The 7,248-nt window shown below is 32.9% G+C and overlaps 1 pseudogene; it reads right to left on the bottom strand.

The window, feature by feature from the left end:
* Positions 1-6,272: 6,272 nt before the first annotated feature.
* LOC120595738 (uncharacterized) lies at positions 6,273-6,391 on the bottom strand (annotated as a pseudogene).
* Between the last annotated feature and the right edge of the window lie 857 nt (positions 6,392-7,248).

The following is a 7,248-nucleotide window of genomic DNA, read 5'->3' as shown; positions in this document are numbered from 1 at the left end:
CCAGTTGCATCATCTCCTCACCAATACTTGGTGTGATCGGTCTTTAATTTTAGCCATTTATTTTTTTAAAAATGGTATTATATTGTGCGTATTTTTTTATTTCATTAATGCTTAATGACTGAATATCATTTCATGTACATGTTTGCCAATGACAGATCTTCTTCGGTGAAGGCCTGTTCACATCTTTTGCATATTTATTAGATGTGTTATTTGTATTGGTATTATTGGATTTTGAGTCATTTATATGCTATGGGTACAATACCTTTATCTGATATTTATTTGCAAATACATTTACTGTGAGTTTTCTTTCTTTCAGCAGTGTTTTTCAAAGAGTGGAAATTTTTCATTATACTAGCGTTTGATTTATCAATTTATTATTTTACTGTTTACACATTTGGTGTTATATTTAAGCAATTTGTGCCTAATTCTGAACAGATGGGCAAGACTCCTCCCAGGTCCCTTGGCATATGGTGCTGGATCCCACAGCTCCCACAAAGACACTTTTTTTCCTCCTAAACGAACACCAAATTGTTATTGTAGGGGGACTATGATGAGGAGTGTCTTATTCAATCATCTTGCTAATGTCACTAAGGTAAACAGTTTTACAGGCGCAAACAGATCAGAAACAAACAGATATTTCCCTCAAGGAGCTTATAATCTAGAGGAAGAGGATAGTGAATAAATAAATAAATATAGTGTCATGAGGTGATATCTCTAATGAATAAAAATAAAGCAGAATAAAAATAAAGAGCGATAGACAGTACTAGTCTGTTATGAAGGAGATGAGTGAAGGCTTATCTTTTAAAATGTTATTTAAGCTAGACTTGAAAGAAGAGAATGAGAGATGCAAGTGGTTATTGGGAGAAAAGACAGAGCATTGAGTACAAATACCCGAAGATGAGAGTGTTCTTATTAAATGGTCACATAAAATAGCCAAAAATCAACTGTGTTTTATTTTACCTTCCTAAACACTTATTTCATATTATTCAAGCTTACAAGCTTATATGTCAAGGAACTCTGTAAAGAGGCCAATAAATGTGAACAACAGTAAGTGAAGTGTTCAGAAAGAATTGGTTATGAAACAGATTATTTAGCACCTTGTAAGCACTCTGAGGAAGTTGGGAAGCTATTAGAGGATATGGAGGAGGGTAACATCATGTGATTTGGATTTTAAAAAGATCACTGAGACGACCCTGTTGAATCTAGGTTGGTAGAGGGGTAAAGTGAAAGTAGGAAAACAAATTTGTAAACTATTACATTGAAAATCCATGGACTTTGGACCAGTGGAGGTGCTAAAGATGTGTTGAGAAGTATTTTGATTCTAAATATATTAAAGAAGAAATGGCAACAATATTTTTGGGCAATTTAACATGAATGTGAGAGAAAGAGGGGAGTCAAGTGTGCCTCCGAAGGCTTCTTGCCTAAGCAAGTTAATGAGTAAGAGTACTGCTTAGTAATAAGGGGAAAATGCAAGAGGACATTTCATCTAGGAGTGGAAATGTGAAAGACAATTCAGTTTTATTTAATTTTGAGAAATTTCTTAGGCATCTGCATACTTACCTCAAGAAAGCATCTGGATTTAGGAGTGGAATTCAGGGTCTACATTTGGACTAGGTATGTAAATTAGGGACTCAGCAGCATATACATAGCATTTAGACTCATAAAATTGATGAAATTATCTAAGAAGTGAACATATAAAATAAAATATAGCAACAACACCAACAACAAATAAATCTTGGCTTGAAAGAATAAAATTAAGTGGTCTAATTACTGGAAATAAGAGAAAACAATGTCAGAACTGTAAACATGATTTAATGCTGAAACAGGCAGTTAGAGTTCCAGATCCAGATATAGGCTGTAAAAGTTAGGGACTAAGTATGTAACATCCACATGTGAATTTTAAATGGATTCCTAGGTGCTCAGTGTAGAGGATGTTGGAACCGAGACTCCTGTATAAAACTTTGTTATTCTAAGAAGGCTCCATCTGTGAAAAGGAAGCTAGGAAAATTCTGTTCATGTTTCCTGCAATGTAGCAAGATTATATGCCATCTGCCTCATCTCTTGATTGGAGAAAAATCACCCAGGAGCAATAAAACTTCCAGACTCCTACCATATGTGAGATTGGGGCTGAATTAACACTTCCTACAAGTTGCCCAATTTCAAAGCCCAGAAATTATTAAAATTGCTCGCTATTATTGAAAACTGTAGTCCCAGACAGAAAAAAAAAATGGAAAAATCTCTAGGGAAACTGGAACCATCAGAGCACATGAATATTCACAGTAGAAAACTTTTGAACATATCAGGTGGAGCTAGCATCTCCCTTAGGAGTAAAAGGAAGTTTGCTTGTAGTGCTGAAAAATAGAGACAGTGGCTCCCTCTGGAGCAAAAGATTGACATGATCATTATTCATTAAAAAGGTTCCTGTCCCCCCAAATCAACGTTCCTCTCCTGTAATGCAACCTAATGTGTTTATAGTGTCATCGGACCCTTTGTACTTTGTCTTGTGGGAATTGGGGCTTGGAGAGCCAATGCGAAATGCTAATTCTCTGGCTATTGATAATGCTATGAGCGATAAATATGTCTTTGTTTCTGACTCAGAACTTTCATGTCTAATACCAACATTTATTAAACTATGGAAGGCTAATTGTTACCTTACAAGTAGGGTAAAAGCTCACACTCTTCCCAGTTCTTGACAATATCATCTCTCATCCTTAAATATATTCATTAGCTGTTCTTTCTGCTATCGATGTCTTCTGTCATCTCACATCCTGTGAACCTAGATTTCTAGCTAGTTAACAGCTCTTTAGCCTTCCAAATCTATGTTAGGCATGACTTCCTTGAGACATGTTCCCTGTCACCATTTTAACTGGCTTTTTAATGCTCCAATAACAACCCATATCCTAGTTTACTTTTCCTTTTATTTCTATAAAGAAAACTCATTATTGCTTTTTCCATGGGTAAATTTCATTAAATTTGCTTATTCTTAGTGTCCCTAGAATCAGATCCATGTGGTTAAGCACATGATTAATAAATAGGTTGTCAACAAATTAGTTAATAATACTCCCTGACCCACGTTATAATGGTCCAAGGATCTCTTCAATTTTCTCCTTACTTTCACTCAAACATTTAATCAACTGTTTATCACAGACATCCAAGTAACAAATTAAAGAATTGCTAGATTATTTGGATAAATACTACAGAGCTAAGGGCGAGTTCAATTTCTTACTACAAAAAAAAAAAAAAGACAAAAAAATGAGGTTCATTGTTATATTTATCTTGGAAAAGCATGCTAACAAGGATAAAATTAGCACTTTTCTATATATTTATTGTAATAGAAACTTAGTACTCTGTCCACTTTCTATCTGAAATCTGAAAGATTTTTATTCCATTTTCTGAAAAATTGTTACCTAATTAAATTATAATATTCTATTGAACAAGCATCTAAATGTCGGAGATATATTTTATCCCATTAACTATAGCTTATATATAATATATTTATACATTTATATTACATGAATCCCTTCCATGGCACAGTAACTTGTGTGTTACAGATTATGACTCTAACAGATAACCCTCCAATACTCAGGAAATATAGTATATTCCTGTGAAACAATATAGCACAGTCTCTCTTCACAGTTTTCCTCACATTTGTTCTTCTGTCAGTCTTGTACAACAGCATAGAATTCACTGATACTTAGCTCCATGCTACTGACTTGTACTCCTTCACACAGTTTACTGCCAATCCAAAATATTCAATTTAGGGGGAAAATAAGTTTAATTTTCTAAGTCAAATTAAGCACATGAAAATATTTCCCTGCACAGATAAAACTTTTCTCCAGATTTTAACAATAATTCAATAAAAACTAATAAAAAATTAAAGATATAAAACAGAAAAAATGCTGGGTACAGGGTATGGCTTTTTATTAAGCCCATTGCCCTGATCCCTCCCCGTGGGCTCTCTTATGTGTTGCCCTGGTTTTAAAGACTGGTTTTACATCTAACTCCTAGCCTGTGTTCTTATAAGAGTAGTTAATTTTTCCCACCATCCAAGTCTTAAATGTTCAGCTTTCAACAACTTTAACTAGAACATTAGACAGCTTTTAGCTTTGCCTAAGCCAATTCAATTCTATTTAGTGATTCTTTTTCCACCATCAGATAAAGGTTATACCCTGTCCTTTGTTACAATGACCACATGCACACGCACACACATACTTCACCAAGAATAAACATGATATGCAAAACATTGTGTGTGTGTATGTACATATACATATATACAGATATATACATACATATTTCTATATATACATATATTTCTATCATATAGGGGAAACATTTTATACAAAAAATACATTGTTAGAATATCAGTTTTGCTGTATATACATGGCTTTTGAAATATCACACAGAACAATTTTCCTTCTTAAAGGCATCACTCTATATCATTTCTTACACCTTGGTTTACTTATTTACTTTACTTCATGGTTCCTTGAGCATTGAGTTGGGCATTGAGTCTGCTTTCTAGCTTTGTAACATCTTTCTAGTTTTCTAACATCCCCCCACCCCAATTTCTGCAATTTTCATCAAGGTTTTAAAGATCATTAAGGCCAAATTGTTCAGCTGCAAGTACCACATCATTCTTTCACACCTGCTGTCTCTACAAAAGGAAGTTGCACCAGTCATATGGGCCAGGTATATTAGGTCTACTTTGCATTCATTTTTTTCTTCTCATATCTCTTTATTCAAGGCTCATGACTTTCCCCTATGAAAGTGATAATTGAGCTGTCTTCCAAATACCACACTATCTTGCTTTGAACTTGGTGAGAAAACTCATATATATCATTTAATTTTTTTAAATTCTATTTTCTTTCAATTTTGGTTAATAAAATGAAGTGTCAATCCCACAGGTCTGTGGAGTCAGAGCAGATGGCTGGAATCCTCTGTGACTGATGGGATTTGGACAACTTACCTGTTTATTCCTTAGTTTTGTTATTTGTTAAATGATGGCAATAAGGGTACCCATTTCAATACGTTTTTATAAAGAATAAGTGAGATACTGAATGTGAAGAACTATAATTATTTGAAATAGAGTTAATATTTGGTAAAGTGACATTTTATTTTATTATATATGGTATCATATGAAATTTTACAGATAAGCACTCCATAGATATATCTGGTGGCTCTAATGATGATTTAACGTATAGTAATCTCTAACTATGTTTACCAGTCAAAGAGAGGCATATGTTGTGCATGAAGGCAAATGAAGGTTTTAAAATATGGGCAAGAACAGATTTGGTTACTTAGAGATTTTTTGTAAATGAATCATTGGTAGGATGCAGCTGTGGTTTGACGGCTTTTGTACAATATACAGTAATTAGGACTTTATTCCACTTTCATTTACTGCAAATAAGACACACTAATTGATGGATTTCCCTTTGTGTACCAAAAGAAATTTTCTCAGATGCTTATTGAACACATCTAATGTAGTTTTAAAATTAAAGTAGAAAAAAAATATTTTATCTTCAAGACAGATACCCCAAATATTTATCCTAGGAAACTAAGCCTTGCAAAATTAGATGTCTTATCATCTTGGCAGTAGGCATTGGCAAACACTTTACATTCCACTAGAATCAACTCTCTTTAAATATATTAAAATTGCGTTGGGTCTTAAACTCCTTTTTCCTAAAAATTGTAATTAACAAAATAAGCCTGTTTCAAATTTAATTGAATTTCTGCTAAATATTAAAATACCACAAATAGAAAATACGTTTGTTTATTTTTATATAAGCATACACTTCTGATATGAAAACTTTAAGGAAAAATATATAATTTTCTAGTGAAAGATAAATCCTGTTTCTAATTTAATTGACTTATGTATATTATGAACTGAACATATCCTTATTATTGAATCACATTAAAGATGTCATTTGATTATTATAATAAACATTTGGTAGTGCAAATCTATGTACTTAACAATTACCCTATTTCATTAATATGGCAACTATTTGATGTAATACACACCCTTATCCCATTTGTATCTGAGAAAACTAAGACTCAATTTGAAAAAGCTAGTTAGTAGAGGATAAATTGAAACTCAGGTCTGTAGAACTCAAGAGTTCAAATGTCTCCACAAATATCGTGTCCCTTTGTCACTCACGATGCAGAATCTACGATGTAGAAAAGCATAACTATTTTTTTTAGGCGAGGCAACCCTTGGTTGACCTCGCAGATTGCAAGGACCTTGTCAGCTTACGGTCCCTTATTTTTTTTATTTTTTACGCCTACAGCACCTGGTCTTCCTAGGTGGTTTCCCATCCAAGTACTAACCAGGCCCGGCCCTGCTTAGCTTCTGAGATCAGATGGGATTGGGCTTGTTCAGAGTAGCATGGCCATAGACTAGAATAGCATAACTAAAACATGGAATTTAGATATTTTGCTTTACAAAGAAAGTTTCAAATAAAATACCATATAATAATTTATTTCCTCTAGTAGCTGTGGTTTCAGAATATTCCAAAATGTTTTGTAAATCCCTAAAACAGATTCAAGTAAATGACTCACCTGGTACTTAGACATAACTGATTGCATATCAGATTTGCATTGGAACTTGCTAATATTAGTACAAGAAACATCTGAGCTTTTTGATTTATCTATTATTCAGTGTGTTATATTTGGAATGAAGGACAGAGATAGACAGGAAAAAGAAAAATAGAAATGACCTATCTTTTTACAAATACTCAAGAATTTCAGAAGAAAAATGATTGTGGACAAATGTATAGAAATAATGAAATATATATGGAAACAAAGAAAGAGAAAAATCATAGACATCTAAAATTGAGATACCTAAAACTGCCTTGTCCACAGTCATAAAACTATTTTAGAATATTCTGTTTATTAATAAATTCTAATTTCTGAGCACCTCTGCAAGAGAAATAAATTCTGACAGACTAATCCAATTTTCTTTTAATAGGTTTGCTATTCTAGGGAATGACATAGTCATGACAAATACTAACATAGATTAAGACACATAAAGCAAAACTTGCCAAAAATAAAAAAGAGAAATAGACAAATCCTAAAGCTTCACCAGGTATTTTAACATTTCTCTCAATATTTGATAAAACAAGCAAATTAACAAAGAAAAATCAGTAAATTATTGACAATTTAAACAATGTGAATAATAAATGATCAGTTCACATATATAGAACATTTAACCCTCACAATATTCATTCTTTTAAAAATGTTCAGAGAAATTCTATT

The sequence above is a fragment of the Pteropus medius genome, unplaced genomic scaffold (assembly GCF_902729225.1).
Source record: "Pteropus medius unplaced genomic scaffold, Ma_sr-lr_union100, whole genome shotgun sequence".
NCBI lineage: Eukaryota > Metazoa > Chordata > Mammalia > Chiroptera > Pteropodidae > Pteropus > Pteropus medius.
Note: the sequence above shows the minus strand (reverse complement) of the source record. Positions and strands in the feature narration are given on the sequence as shown.